The 15,654-nt window shown below is 43.6% G+C and overlaps 1 protein-coding gene across 1 annotated transcript in view; it reads left to right on the forward strand.

Annotated features, from left to right (window-relative positions):
- Window positions 1-1,615: 1,615 nt before the first annotated feature.
- REV1 (REV1 DNA directed polymerase) overlaps window positions 1,616-15,654 on the forward strand; it is a 95,042-nt gene continuing 81,003 nt past the window's right edge. The window contains 1 exon segment of the mRNA XM_055327939.1: window positions 1,616-1,804. The gene's annotated coding sequence lies outside the window, so the exon portion shown is untranslated.

Genomic DNA, 15,654 nt, shown 5'->3' on the forward strand with positions numbered 1-15,654 from the left:
CTCTAATAGGAGAGAATGGGAAAGGAAATTGCAGTTGTAATACAATAGTACATTTCCTGTAGATTTCTCAAGTTTTTTTTCTTTTCAATTTGAAAATCAAGTTTTGCCATTTTTTGTTAACAATGCTGCCATTTAGAGACACTCATTAAAAAATAGTAAGAGGTTACTACTGTTCTCCTGTGAGATCTCAGCAGATGAAGATCACCCTTAGTTGCGGTGGGCAATTGATTGTGAGCCTGCTGAAAATACGCGATTTGTACTAAATTATGACGTCTCAGAAAAACATACCACTTGATTTTGCCGGGTTAGAGACAATACCGAAGTTACAGTGCATCTGTAAGTCTACAAAACGGCAAAAACAGAAAAGGCTGGGATAAAAGAAACAAGTCATTCGAATATTCTCTGAATTACCAATAAATCAGTCTCAGCTCCGCAAAATCAGTTTTCCAAAGAGTACCGTTTCCTAAGTACGTTCAAACTCTTCAAGTATCCTAGGTAAGGGACTAAGGGAGAGAAAGTGTTGGGGCTTTGCACCGAGGGTCGCTTCATTTTGCTCATTACAACAATAAAGACTATTACAATAGTAACGTGGGATCTCTTGGCAAAGCGACACTGCCAAAAAGGGGGGGGAAATGGTCCTTATGGAACAATTGTCTTTTGCCGGAAGGCCTTCAATCAAAATTGTATTTAAGCATACACAGTATACGATCTTTTTTTTTTTTTTTTTTTTTTTTTTAACGATAGTTGAAAATTGCTTTCGAGTGTTACCCCCGCGCTGCACGCGGGCTGGGCCACCCGCCGTCGCTCTGCAAACATCCAGGTGCAGTCCCGGGCGGAAACTCACAGCGCAGCAAACAGCGCTGGCGTCCCTGCGGGAGCCGGCGACAAGCCGCCTCAACTGCGTGGCGCAGTGTCCCTTCCCGCTAACCTACGTGGGCCGTGGTTCTCGGTCGCTCCCTGACGCAGCAAAGTGTCGGCTCGCGTGCGTCCCCTTCTCCGCTAGATGTCACTGTGAATCAGTCGCTAGCGGAGAGGGGCACCGGGTTTCGGGTTGTCTTGAGACACTACGAGGGTTTCAAGCAAAGCATGGTCGGTCCCCGCATGGTCGGCCTCCTCCCAGGCTGGGGAGTGCCTCGCGGGGCGGGGCGGGGGCGGGGGCGGGGGCGACCCTCGGAAGCGCAGGCAGCGCCCCCTCGGCGGCCCGAGGCGACCGAGGCGCGGCGGCCCGAGCGGGAGGCCGGCAGGCTGCGCGGTTGCAGGGCCGCCCTCCGCGCCGCGCTCCTCTCCGCCTCCGCGAGCGAGACGGTCACGTGCCGCGGAGGCGCTGCCCCCAGCGGGCGGCGGCGGCGGAGGGAGGGCGGGGGGGCGGGGCCGGCTGCCGCGGAGCTCCGAGGCGCGGCGGCCGCGGGGCAGGGCGGCCCGGGGCGCGGCGCGGGGTGAGCGCGAGCCGGGGCGGGGACAGCCGGCCGCCAGCCGCGCGCCTCGGGCCGGCCGGCGCGCACGGGGCGGGGGCAGGGGGCGGAGCCAGGGGCGCGCGGGCGCGGAGGGGGAGGGGCGGGGCGGAGCTGCGGCGCGCGCGCCCGCCCGAGGCAGGGAGGGGCGGGAGCCGCGGCGCAGCGCGCGCAGGGCCGGCCGCGGTGAGCGTGGGGCGAGCGTGGGCCGCGGCGCGGCTGGGTGACTCCTTCCCGCGACCCTCTTCTCGGCCCCCGGCGGGGGCGCGGTGCGGCGGCCGCAGCGGCGCCGGAGCCCGCGAGGCCCAACGGGCGGCCGTGCCCGGGCATGGTGGCCCGGGGCAACGCGGAAGGTGAGCGACCCCCGGGCCGGCGGCGGGTGGGGGAGGGGTGGGACCGGACACGCGTCGCCCGGAGGCGCCGCAGACCCGCCCGGCGGCGGCCCGAGCGCGGACGGCCCGAGGCGGGGCTGGGGAGGGCGCGCCGGCCCGGGCGCCGCAGGCCGTCCTCTCGCGGCCTGGGCGGCCCGCGGCGTCCCCGAGCGCGGCAGCCGCCGGGTTATGTAACGCGTGACCTCCCCTTCCCCCTCCGCCATGGCGCGGCCGGCCGGGCGCCGCCGACCCCGCCGCCCGCCGCCCGCCGCCCGCCCGCGGCCGCCCCGCGCCCGAGAGCTGCCCGGCGGCCCTTCCCCGCTGCTCCCGGGGCCCCGCCGGCGGACGCCCCCCCGGCCCCGCTCACACCGCGCCGCAAACTCCTTCCCCTGCGGCGGCGCCTGGGCCGGCCATTCAGCGCCGCGCCATTCATTCGTGCGCGCGTTCGGCCGCGGGTTCGTCGAGCGTCGCCGGGGTCCCCCGCCCGCCTCCCGCCTCCCGCCTCCCGCCTCCCGCCGCGCCGAGCCTCCCCGCCCCCCCCCCCCGGGGGTCCCGACCTCGGTGTTGCACTCTCCGACGGCGGTTTTTATTCACTTAGTTTTCCCTGTTCCCTTAGCGTGCAGGCAGCCTTCCCCCGCTGCCCTTACAAGTGCCCTTTCCACACTTCCCCTCGGCATTAAGATGACCCAGCGAGCCCCTGTGTGGACCCAAGGGGGCCTTTCCCTGTATATTTCGCTGCTCTTACTACCCAAACCCGGTCTGTGAGGAAAGAAAATACCTGAATATATCACACCTAAGTTGAGCCCCCCCCCCTCCGCCCCTTGCTTAAAATAAAATAATTACAGATGGTGTAAGTTCATGATTTCTGTCGGTTACACCTTCGCAGGGCACGTACAGAGTGGAAATGGTATCGTTCAGACGGGCACCCCCTGTAAAAGGGCCTGTAACTAACTTTTAAGGACTTTTATGTAACGGTTCTTAATTCTGTGTGTCTGGTCTCTCTGGCCTCCCCACTTCAGTCTTGGGGAATTGGCCGTTTCTTCTTTAGGATTGGGCACGCCGTAACGCTGGTTCTTGCTGGGAGTACGCAGAGGTCCATCCTGCGACGGTCCGGGCCACCTGCTCTCCAGATTTCCCATCTCTGCTTCCCCACCTGCCTTGTCTTAGCCGGTGCAGGTGCTGCTAGCAGCGGTTCCCCCCTTAGGTGTCCTAGGCTGGACTCTTGGAGGTTCACCTCGCAAGGACCCCAAGTCCCTAGGAGGACCTCCACTCAGCTCTTATTTATTTGCCACTCCGATTCTACGTGCGTCATGATGATTATCTTTTTGTCGGTGTCCTCTTTTTCTCTCCATCCATTCCAAACTCGTCTTTTGTCATAGGACTTTCATTTTATAGTAAACAATATGGTTAAGATTTCTTTTTTTTTTTTTCCCTAAAAAGACAGGAATCACTCTTTTAGGATTAATGCTTATGATGCCCCAAGTGGAAAATAATTTTTCCAAATTAATGTGTTTGAGTTGGTAGGATCACTCCATGCAAACTCCGTTTTGCAGAAGAAAAAGAAACCCCGTCCTCATGAGCAACAAGTTCGTCATTAATAAGTTGGGAATACTTCATATATTTGATAGTTCTTTGACAGTTGCTGTAGTGGAAAGATCACTTTAGAGATACACGTAGACTTAAATTCTGGTTTATTGGCTGTGTGACCTTGGACAATTTAGGTTATTAATATTTGATTTTTTTTTTCCTTAGGTGTAGTATGAAGACATTATTTTCTACCTTGAGTAGCTAAGGATTAAACGAGTCTTTAAAAAATGTAAGGCATCCAATGAGTACTTGGTACACAGTGATGCTCGATAAATACATATTCCCTTTGGTATACTTTTTTTTTATTGCAATTCACAATCTAGAATGAGCCAGGATATGCTGGAAACAAAACATGAGAAGAGAGTTGATTAGAAGAGGTGCTAGGTACTTCTTGTCTCCAGGTAAATGAGTGAGCTCTAAGCTAAACAGTAGTAAAGCTCTTGCTTCTCAAGAATGTAGGCATGTAGGTGGCATGTTATACATTATAGAATATTGAACAGAACACATAAATGAAGGAAGTCTGGTTGGTTGTTTTTTGTTGTTTTTTTTTTTTTAGGGAGAGAGAGTGAGCAGGGCTGGGTAGGGTAGCAGAGGGAGAGGGAGAGAGAGAATATTAAGCAGGCTCCACTCAGGGTTTGATCTCACTACCCTGAGATCGTGACCTGAGCTGAAATTAAGAGTGGGACACTTAACTGAGCCGCCCAAGTCCCTCCTGAAGAGAATATGTTCTAATCTTTTTCCCCCTATATATAAGCACCAACTGAACCATTAACTTGGATATTAAAAAAGAATCTGATTTTTTCCAAGTCAAGTCAGGAAGAGGGGATGAAGATGACGGGAGGAAGCATATTTTAAAAACTCTCTTTTAGAAACAATTGAGTCCATGGTCTTCTTTTAGTGTCTCATCTGCTTAAAAACCATGAATCCTAGTCTGAGTTCCAGTACTTCTTCCTTAGGCTGTTGTAACAGTGCCTCCCTGATATCCCCGTTTCTCTTGCTTTTCTTCCTGACTGATCCCCACATAAAAGAGTGATCTTTTTATTTATTTGTTTTTTATTTTTTTATTTTATTTGACAGAGCACTCACGTGTGCCCTCAAGGATGACCACGGTAAGGGGCAGAGAGAAGGAGAGGGACACGCAGACTTCCTGCTGAGCACGAAAAGGAAAAAGGGAGGGCTGGGTCCTAGGACCCTGAAGTCCTAACCTGAGCCCAAAGCAGCTGCTTAACTGACGGAGCCACCCAGGCGCCCCCACAGCTATTTTTTTTAGAGACATAAATCATACTGTCATTCTTGTGCTCAAAAGCCTCTGAAAGCTTCCTGTACCCTAAGTATTGAATCAGAACTCTTTGCTGCAGCCTCTCGGGACATTACGTGATTTGGCAGCTACCAATCCTAAGTGGACCTCTTACTGTGTGACTTTTAATCACCCTGCCCCAGCCCCCTGATCCTTTTGCCATTTTTTGAACTAACCAAGCTGTTCCTACATTAGGGGTGTAAAACTTGGCTGTTCTCTTAGTTGAGCTACCCCTTCCTCCTCGTGGTTATCTTGCCTTTATATCTTCTGTTTTCTGGTCAGATGTCATCACCTCAGGCCTTCCCTGATCCCTTTCGTCTGCCACTTTTGATGCTTTCATTTTTATTTTTGTTCATAGCACTTATTGCTAGGTGAAGATACACTGTTTACTTATTTACCAGTTTTCCCCATAGACTTGTTTGCTCCAAGGCCTCTCTCCCACTAGAGGGCGGGGGCCTTGTATGACTTGTACTCACCGTTGTGTCCCCAAAGCTCAGAATTCTTCCTGGCACACAGTAGGTGCTCAGCAAAGCTTGTTACATGAAAGAATGGTATGCAGAGTTTAAACTCTGTTATGGAATCAGACAGGCTGGGTCAGCATCCTATCTCCTACTATTTACTCATTCTGTAGTCTTGGGCAAGTTAATATCTTTTGGTGCTTCGGTTTGCTTCTCTGTGAGATGGGGACCATATGTACCTTTTAGGATTGTGGTGAGTAATAATTGAGTTAATATACGTTTGGTGCTTAGAACAGGGTTATTTTGTAGTTTTTAGAAACAGTATTTGGAATTAGCTTGGAATCACTTAGGATTTTGTGTTTTTGCAGGAGACAAAGGCATAATCATTGAAATTTGTATTTTGGTGTTATTTTTCGCCACCAAAGTCATATGTATGGACCTATTTAAAAACATTTTGTGGATGCCTAGAATGGATTAAAAAATAAACTGTTGGGACGCCTGGGTGGCTCAGTGGTTGAGCGCCTGCCTTTGGCTCAGGGTGTGATCCCAGGATCTGGGATTGAGTCCCACATTGGGCTCCCTGCGAGGAGCCTGCTCCTCCCTCTGGCTGTGTCTCTGCCTCTCTCTCTGTGTGTCTCTCATGAATAAATAAATAAATCTTAAAAAAAATTAACTGTTGAGGATGGCAACTAGTATTGGTCTTAATGTGGAACTCAGTTTTTTCATTCTCAGATCTGTGGAAGATGCTAGGAGAGATTATCTTAGCAGCTGCCCACCAGAGTAGCTTTTACATATTTCCCTTTGAAGTTCTGCTGGAGATAGGACTGTGGCGATGAAAGGACTTGCTGGAGGCTGAAGATGGAAAACCCTTGAAGATCCGGTTGAAGGATGAGTCCCGGAGTATTTGGGAAAGGGGAAGTGTTTTATCTTTTGTGTTCAGTTTCTGTTATTTTTCTTTATGGGTTTTCCCCCCAAAATTGCATTTGGTTCTTAATTAGAGCTTATAGTGATCCAACTATATATATATATATATATATATATATATATATATATATATATTTAAGATTTATTTTGAGAGAAAGCAAGTGTGTGCAAGTGGGGGAGAGGGAGAGAGAGAATCCCAAGCAGACTGACATGGGCTCAATCTCATGATTCTGAGATCACAACCCTGAGGTCATGACTGAAGCCAAAACCAAAAAAGGGGCACCTCAACCAATTGCACCACCCAGGTGCTCTGACATCGCATCTTTTTTTTTCCCCCTTTTCTCTTCATCTTTTCATAATGTGATTTAGTTTTTTCCTTAATGTTTTATAGAAATTGAGAAGAAAGAATTAATGGGGACAGACACTAGATGTAACAATTGATACTTTGAGCTAATGCAACTTGAATTCTTAGAAACTAAGTCTCCCTGTAGTAACCACACTTGCTTGCTTCCAGTTATTTCTACTTAGGCCACATATCTTTAGTAAAGTGCCTCTTTATAGAAACATGTTTTATTTCTTAGTCTGAACTTTAACCAGTAGGATCCTATCTGTGGGCCCTAAACTTATGGGAAAAAATCAAAATGTTGCTTCTCTGTGTAACATTTGTTCGAAAATTTAATAATTGCTAAGTTACTAAACATTGTGTCAGGCCCTTTGCTAAGCCAGTGTCTCATTTAATATCCATAACCACTCTAAGGTAGGCACAGTTACAAAGAAACAGATAACGTTCCTTGGAGCCAGACACACAGGTAAGAAAGGAGCTAGGATATCAATCTATTCCTACCTCATTCTGTAACCCAGGGTCATAACCAGTTTGCTCTGAAGCACATTTTAAAACAAAGTTTCTGTTTGGAAACTTGCTATTATGTTTTATCATGTTAGTTTGTGTGTGGTGTTGCTCTAACTACAAGTAGTTTCATTGTTTGTGGCTAAGTTTTTTTGTTTTTGAAATTAACCCATACTTAAATACCTATATATTTTATTATAAGTGAAGAATGTTTTGATAGGCAAAATCATTTTCTTTTTCATTACAGAGTTACTGAAACAAGTCAAAGTATCTGTGTTGTGGAAGGTCAGCTTTATAAATAGTTTGAAAAAGTTTTGCATATAATGTGATTTGAGAAAACATGGATATTTTTCAATTTGCTTAAGGCTAAAATTTCAGATGGCAAGTAAACACTTAGTAAAAGTTAATGATTATGAAGTAGATCTTTATCATCTTTGTTTTTAAAAAATAAGGAGGATATTATTCAGTCAAAATATGTTTTGTCATGTAGTCAGGTAGCTGCCTATGCACACAGGATAGTTTGAGTAATTTTTTTAAGTTTGTTTTAAGAGAGAGAAAGCTTGCATACACACAAGCAGGGGAAGGGGCAGAGAGGAACTTCAGCAGACCTCTAGCTAAGCGCAGATTCCCCAAGTGAACTCTCTCTCAGGCCCCTGAGATCATGATGTGAGCTGAAACCAAGAGTCATGCGCTTAACTGAGCCACACAGATGCTCCTAGTTAGAGTAACTTCTAAAAAATATTTTATTTCCTTATTTTGAGAGACCAAGAGTGAGTGTCTGTGTTTTAGGGCGCTGAGCAGGAGGAGGAGAAGAACCAGAGGAGGAAGCAGACTCCCTGCTGAGGTGGGGGAACGGGCTTGATCCCAAGACCCTAGGATCATGACCTCAGCCCATGGCAAACACTTTACTGAGCCGCCCAGGCACCCCTAGCTGAGTAACTTTTTAATTTTAATTTTATTTTTTAAAAAATTTTATTTATTTATTCATGAAAGACACACAGAGAGAGGCAGAGACACAGGCAGAGGGAGAAGCAGGCTCCGTGCAGGGAGCCCAATGTGGGACTTGATCCGGGGTCTCCAGAATCAGGCCCTGGGCCAAAGGCAGGCGCCAAACCACTGAGCCACCCAGGGATCCCCTTGAGTAACTTTTTAAAAGTCCATTCTGGTGTTGTGGCTTTATGGTTGAATTAAAGATTAGGTAGGGTGGGGGAAAGTTGATTGTCATGTGAATGATTATTTGAATCCAGTGTCTGAGTAACCAAAATGTTTCTTAGTGGCTTCAGTTATTCCTGATTATAACCAAGGCTAAAATGAACTTTTTGAAGATTTAGTCAGAAAATAGTTGAATCTTATATCTTTCTAAACTCCATCATTTCTACACTTGAGATTCCTAAGAATGAACTTGATATATTTTTATCATTTAGGCATTCGTCTTATTAGATTCCTTTCCCTTTTAAATGTTTTTCATCAGACTTCTGAATTTTATCTTAAAATAAGTTCTATTTAAGCATTTTTCCAAAAAATTAAATCGGACAATCCTGAATTTAAAAAATATTTTAAGTTTCTTCCTTAATATTTTTTTATTTTTTAATTTTTAAAAAGATTTTATTTTATTTATTCATGACAGACACACAGGCAGAGACACAGGCAGAGGGAGTAGCAGGCTCCCAGTGTGGGACTCGATCCTGGGACCTTGGGATCACTACCTGAGCTGAAGGCTCAGCTACCCAGGTGTCCCTCTTAATATTTTTGAGAGCATAACCAAAAAAGTCCTTTACTCTTTGTAATGGTTTATGCCTTAAAAAGTGCTTTCCCTTGGCTTTTTGTCATTCAGTCCGTATAGGAGAGAGATGAAACTATGTATCCTGTTGTACAGCTGCCATATAATTCTGGCATTAATTACCCACGGTTAGGGCAGACATTAGATTACCCACTCTAAGCTCAAGGGTTTCCAGGCCACCTGTACTTGTGACCAACTGGCTACAAATTTGGGAGTTCCCACTACTCCTTCAGATTTGATAATTTGCTAGAGTGGCTTGAAACTCAGGAAAGTGCTTGCATGAACTGTACTTGAAATAATATTTTTATTATAAATGATACAAATCAGGGCAAGCCAAATGAAGAGATCCCTAGAAAGAGGTCCAGAAAGGTCCCAAATATTAAGCTTCCATGTCATCAGGATGTGTTATCCTCCGCTACATTGAAAAGTGATTATCAACCAGGGAAACTCACCTAAGCCTTGGTGTCCAGAGTTTTTATTGGAGTTTTGTTACTTAGGCATGATTAATTGAATTATTGGCCATGTGGTGAATCAGTCTCCAGCCTTTTCCTCTTCCAGGAGGTCAGGTTGATACCATGTGGCTCAAAGGCTCAGCCCTCTAATCACTTGACTGGTCTTTTTTTTCTTTCATAAGATTTTTTATTTATTCATTTAAGAGCGAGGGAGAGCGTATCTGAAGCCAACTCCGCGCTGAGCACAGAGCCACACTCCGGGCTTGATCACACAACTGCAATATCATGATCTCATGATATGAGCCAAAACCAAGAGTTTGTTTCTGAGCCATCCGTGTGCCCTTTGCTTGACGGCCTTTCAAGTGTGGCTAGCCCCGTCTTGAAACTAAGGGCCCACTAAGAGTTGTATGTTAATATAAAAAGATATCTTAGGGGCCCACCAAGGATGACAAAAACACTTCTATCAGTTGTGAAATTCAAAAGATTTAGAGTCACCATCCCAGGAATCAGGGACAAAGGCCAGCCAAATTTTATATTGTACAGTAATAGCTGAAGAAGTGTGAACAGACATTTGCCCAATTTGTGACAGTTGAAACTAGAACATATTTCTGTAGTAGTAGCCCAGTGATCTCCATTACTAAAAATTATAACAGGTTGCATTTGAATATATTTATGTAAGTAGAAAGATTGCTTTCTGGTGAAAATTGTAACATTTTCTTTTATTGCTAAAATTGTGTTTAAAACCTGGGTCCATGTTCATTTGAGTTATATACTTATATAAATTGTGTTGTAGGTGAGTTTATAAACTACATACTTTTTAGTGTTTCAAAAGCTCAGTAATGTTGGCTGTGAAAGTTTCGTTTTTGGCATTTTTGAATTTGTAATTTTAGACTTAGGTTATTAGTGTTAAGTGAGAATAAATCTATGAGGTGAGATTTTGTTAGTGAGGTAGAGGTGTTGATAATTTATTGATTGGTTGTTAGTGTTGTAAAGTGTTTTTAGTAACTTAATTGCCATTTTGAATTTGAGCTCTCGAGTTAGTAGCTGTTCAGGTTTACAGTATTGAAGGTTGATAATGTTCTTTTGCTTATTGTGTATGCCTAATAGGAAATCTTATTTCTGATTGTTATGTTTAAAGGTTGTATTACATTCTGTTGGAACTCACTGAATGCTTCTATCTGTTAGCTAAACAAACTGTTTCATTGAGTAAGACCCCTAATGTTTTTTGAGGAATGCAGTATCCTATTTGGAATGTCATATCATCTTAAAAATTAGTGAGTTCTGTTGTTGGTGTTTTGAATACCTGATAGGGAGTTCTTGTCAAAAAACAAAGGGAAAAGAGGCTAGAAAGTTAAAGGCGATTTCTTAAACATTCTACTTCCTTTATTTTCAGATGCAGGTACATTTAGTATAAGGAGTTGCAAGAAAAGAGATTTGTAGCAGGTGGAACTGATAGCGTATCTACGAAATAGTGAGTTTGACCATATTTTTGAATTTCAGTTATTCAGAGGAATTTGTTTTTAGTTGTATGTCATTATGTGTGCCAGCCTTATCTTCTGAGTTTGGAGTTCTAATTTATTTAGGGATAGAAGACACAGGATGAGGACCTCTGCTAAGACGGGTTTATAGACAGGTTTGTAGATTAGGCTCAGGAGACAGAACTTCTCCTGGTCCATGTGCAAGCCACCCCCACCCTCCAGCATTTACATACGCAAATTTATTCTTCATTTCCAACCTTTTCAAAGGTTCAAACTCCTTAGTATGACATTCAGAGCCTTGTGTTTTATTTCCTCAACTACCTCTGTCCATGTGTCAATCCAGAATGTTGCCTTGAATGGTCATGAATTTCCTTCTTCCTGAAATCCTGCCTCACCCTCTTGTGCCCATTAAAATCCTACTCCTTGTTCTTGGCGCATATCTGCCTCTTGAGTGAAGTCCTCTTGGATGGCTTCTCCAACATGAAATTTGTTGCTGTTTTCTCTGTGTGTTTTATTCCTTCTTGTCACTGCCTTTGGTGTAGACTTCTGTAGTGTAGTTTTACACAGATCTTTTTGCTCTAATAGATAACGTTGGATTTTGGTTTATACTTACTTCACTCACCTTGAAAATAAATTATAGTGAATGTTCTGTGAATATGGAGTAAACGGTTAGATCAGACCTGGAATTTGGGGAGAGGGAGTGCAAGGCACTGGATGGAAGAGATCTTACCTATAATCTAATCAGCATTTTGATCTGGTGAGTTGCATTTACTCCTGTTATTTTGAAATTATTTCTCTTTGATGTACATTATTGCAGCCTTCTTTCTATTTGATGTATACTTGATCTCCTCTGAACTCCTCCTTTACTTGTCTCTGTTTGCAATTACCACTCTAGATACACTGCAGGCAAAATCAGTGGTTCTCTCATTGTGTGCCCCAGACCCGCCACATCAGCATTTACTTTTTAGAAATGGAGATTCCTGGTTCCACTCCAGACCTACTGAATGAGAAATTTTGGAGTTGGGGCTCAGCAATCTTTGTTAACCGTGCTTCCAAAATATTGTGGTGCATGCTCAAGTGTGAGAACTACTGAAGATGCAGTCCTCTCTTCTTTGATATTATCTCCTTTATTCTCCAGATATGCTCTGTCCTTGTTACTAAACTTCTGTGGCCTTTGAAATCCTTGATTTACTGCAGCCTTGAACTTTCCTATGGATAATTATTTGGCTTTCCTGTGAGAATATACCACTTCTTCTTCTTTTTTTTTTTTTTTAAGATTTTATTTATTTATTCACAAGAGACACGGAAAGAGGCAGAGACACAGGCAGAGGGAGAAGCAGGCTCCATGCAAGGAGCCTGACATGGGACTCAATCCCAAGAATCTGGGATAAAGCCCTGAGCCAAAGGCAGATGCTCAACCAGTGAGCCACCCAGTCGTTCCTATACCACTTCTTAGTGAAGATCACTGGCTTTTTATTCCTTCTTCTAGACTCAATTTTGAATCATGTCTTCTGCAGAAGAACATACCTTAGTTTTCTTTACTTTGTAGCTTGAGCCTGCTTTTGGCCATGCTTACTTTGAGATGCATGTGGGACATCCTGGTGGAGATTTCTTTTTTTTTTTTTTTAATGTACTTATTTGACACCCAGAGCAAGCACTAGCGGGGCGGGGGGGGGGGGGCAGCAGGCAGAGGGAGAGGGAGAAACCGGAGTCCCTGCTGAGCAAGGAGTCAGATGTGGGGCTTAATCCTAGGACTCTGGCATCATGACATGAGCTGAAGGCAGATGCTTAACTGACTGAGCCACCCAGGTGCCCCTCGTAGAGATGTTTAATAAGCAATTGGGCCTCATGGTTTGGAGTTTTTTCAGAAAGTCAGGAAAATTGAGGGAAGGTGTTTAGAAATTAGTTGATTTCGCTGTACCCTGGAGAATCAGAGAAGGCGGTTCTTTGTACTTTATTAAAATAGCGGTCTTCATTTTTTTTCCCTTCTATGGAAGTCTGTAATTACACAGAAGAAAATTTTAGTAATTCTTTTAGAATGCCTCTTTCAACTTGTATTCAGATGACTGATTTTATGAAATCAATCATATTTTTTATTTTTGTTGTTACAACAAAGAAGATGAGAGAAAATTTTTTGTTGTATTGAATCATTTGGGATAAAAACTTTTCTTTTAATAAGATCAGCCTCAGACTGGGACATTACAAATATTTGTTACATGTTTTCATTTATAATATATCCAAATATTTTTCTTACACATCTCATTTTTCTCTGTAGTTTATTTAAATACTGACATTGTGTTAATGTCACTATATTATATTAAATACTGACATAATATTAAAATGCTGAAATGTACTTCTTTTCATTAGAGTACAAGGTAACCTGCTATAACAGAAACTTACAAACACAATGATGCAAACAATAATGTAATTTTTCTTTTTTTTTTTATTTATTTATTCATGATAGTCATATAGAGAGCGAGAGAGCGAGAGAGGCAGAGACACAGGCAGAGGGAGAAGCAGGCTCCATGCACCGGGAGCCCGACATGGGATTCGATCCCGGGTCTCCAGGATCGCGCCCTGGGCCAAAGGCAGGCGCTAAACTGCTGCGCCACCCAGGGATCCCTAATTTTTCTTTTTCATGTAGTAGTAGGTAGGCAGTCAACAGTGGATGAGGGACTGCATTTTATTTTTAAGGTTATTCATGGTCTTGGGTTCCTTCTGTTTGCTTAGCCATCCCCAGTGGTATTGTTCTAATTTTCAGGTTGAAGCCAAGTTACCTCATAGCTACATACCAGAAAGAGAAATAAATCCCTTCCTTTAAGAAGATGGCACAGATTTTTTTTTTTTAACAGTATTATTCTGTTGATATCTCACTATCCAGAACTTAGTCACATGGTTGCTCCTGATTTTAAAGGAGCTTAGGAAGTGTAGTCTCTAGTTGGTAACTCTGTTTCCCACTGGGGGTAGGGAGGGGGAGAAATGTTTTATTACTAAAAGAAAGAAAAGGAGAATGAATACTGGAGGACAGTTGTCATTCTCCCACTCCAGAGTTTGAGAGTACCAAGACCACTCTCGTATCTGGTACCAAGTGCAAGTTTGGGGATCCTCAAGACCACCCTCACTCAGGTACTCAGGTTCAATAATTCTTTTTTTTTTTATTTTAAATTATTTATTTATTCATGAGAGTCACAGAGAGGCAGAGACATAGGCAGAGGGAGAAGCAGCCTCCATGCAGAGCCCGATGTGGGACTTCATCCCAGGATCACAACCTGAGCCAAAGGCAGATGCTCAACCACTGAGCCACCCAGGTGCCCAGGTTCAATAATTCATTAGAAGGACTCAGAACTCTTGAAAGCTGTTGTGCTCATGATTATGATTAATTCAGTGAAAGGCATAGATTAAAACCAGCCAAGGGAAAAGGCACATAAGGCACAGGTGGAACTTCCACTTGTCCTCTCTCACTGGAGTCTGGGACAGCACTAACTTCTGGCAGCGAGTGACAGTACACACAAAGTATTGCCAACCAGGGAAGCTTACCCAAGCCTTATTGTCCAGAGTTTTTATTGGAGTTTGGTCATGTGGTTATGGTTGGCTACCTATGTGCCTGACCTTTAGTCTCTAGTCTTTCAGGAGGTTGATGATGCATGACCCAAAACTTCCACCATAAATCACATTGTTTGACTGTTTGCAGTGGCTCATAGTCCCTAGGTAAAGAAAGACATTTATGAAGCAGGACATTCCAGGGGCTTAGAGATCACCTTCCAGAAACCAAGGGCAATGGCTAGTCCTCTTTTTGAGTAAGGTTAATTTTTTACTAGATAGCTTCTTCTGCAGATAGGCACATCTTGTTTTCCAGAAGCATAGACAGCATTACATAGTATATATGCTTTCATTCTAAAAGCTTTTTATTCTTAAGTGAATAGATATATAGAATTATCTACATTTTAAAAACTGAAAGAGACTGGGTTTTGTCAGGTTCAACTCTATCCACAAAAAGAACTGAATCTAACTGTGTGATTTGCTTAAGTTCAGAGAACCCATTTAACAAAGTTGATACTGTATTTGGATCTCAACTTCTTATGAGTATGGACTTCTTACATTTGGAGTCTAGATGGAACCTTATCTGTAGGACCTATTTTCTTCCTTTGTCCATGCATGTCTGTGAACTACTGTATCTGACGCACACAGATGCTAGATTCAAAGCATCTGTTTTGTTAAATTGTATGAGACTGGTTCAATTCAAGATGAATATTCTTTTCAGAAGTTTATTATGTTGGTAATATTGTTAGTTTTTCCACTGAAGATTGGGGACTGTTATAAGTTAAGTGCAATTTTGTACCACAAACCAGCAATGCAGCCTTATTGAAAGCCTTTAGTCTTTCTACTCTAGCAGGCAGCCAGGTACAAAATAACTAGTATTTGGCCTACATACTCCACAGATATTTGTGAATATAAATAGTAAATGTAAAGACCTCTTTGAAAAAATAAAAGTACTAGAGAAGTTTAAAATACTACTAGTATGTTTAAATTTAAAGAACTTAAATGTTAAAAATTTCATACTTGAAGGAAATATAAACTGTCAGTCAAAAGGTGAATTTTTTTAAAGATTTTATTTATTTGAAAGAGAGTGAGTGAGCAGAAGTGAGCCTACGGTAGGGGGGTGGGCAGAAGGAGAAGTGGACTCTGAGATCATGACCTGAGCCAAAGGCAGATGTTCAACTGACTGAGCCACCCAGCCGTCCCAAAAGGTGAAATTTTTAAAAGATGGTGGAAATATGGTAATTTTCTCTTTCATTTTTTTCTCTCTTGTATTTTCTCCATTTTCTGCAGTAAACATGCAGTTCTTTTATAAATAGAGTGAAGCAAACTTTAAAAAAGTACCCCTATCAAGACCAAATACTGGCAATATGACAAAGCAGTGTATCTTTGTATGATAAATCATGAATCGGTGGATAATAGAAAATTTCTCAAGAAAAGTTGGAAAGATCAGACTCACTTCTAGAAAGGTT

Source organism: Nyctereutes procyonoides, unplaced genomic scaffold (genome assembly GCF_905146905.1).
Source record: "Nyctereutes procyonoides isolate TBG_1078 unplaced genomic scaffold, NYPRO_anot_genome, whole genome shotgun sequence".
NCBI classification, from domain to species: domain Eukaryota; kingdom Metazoa; phylum Chordata; class Mammalia; order Carnivora; family Canidae; genus Nyctereutes; species Nyctereutes procyonoides.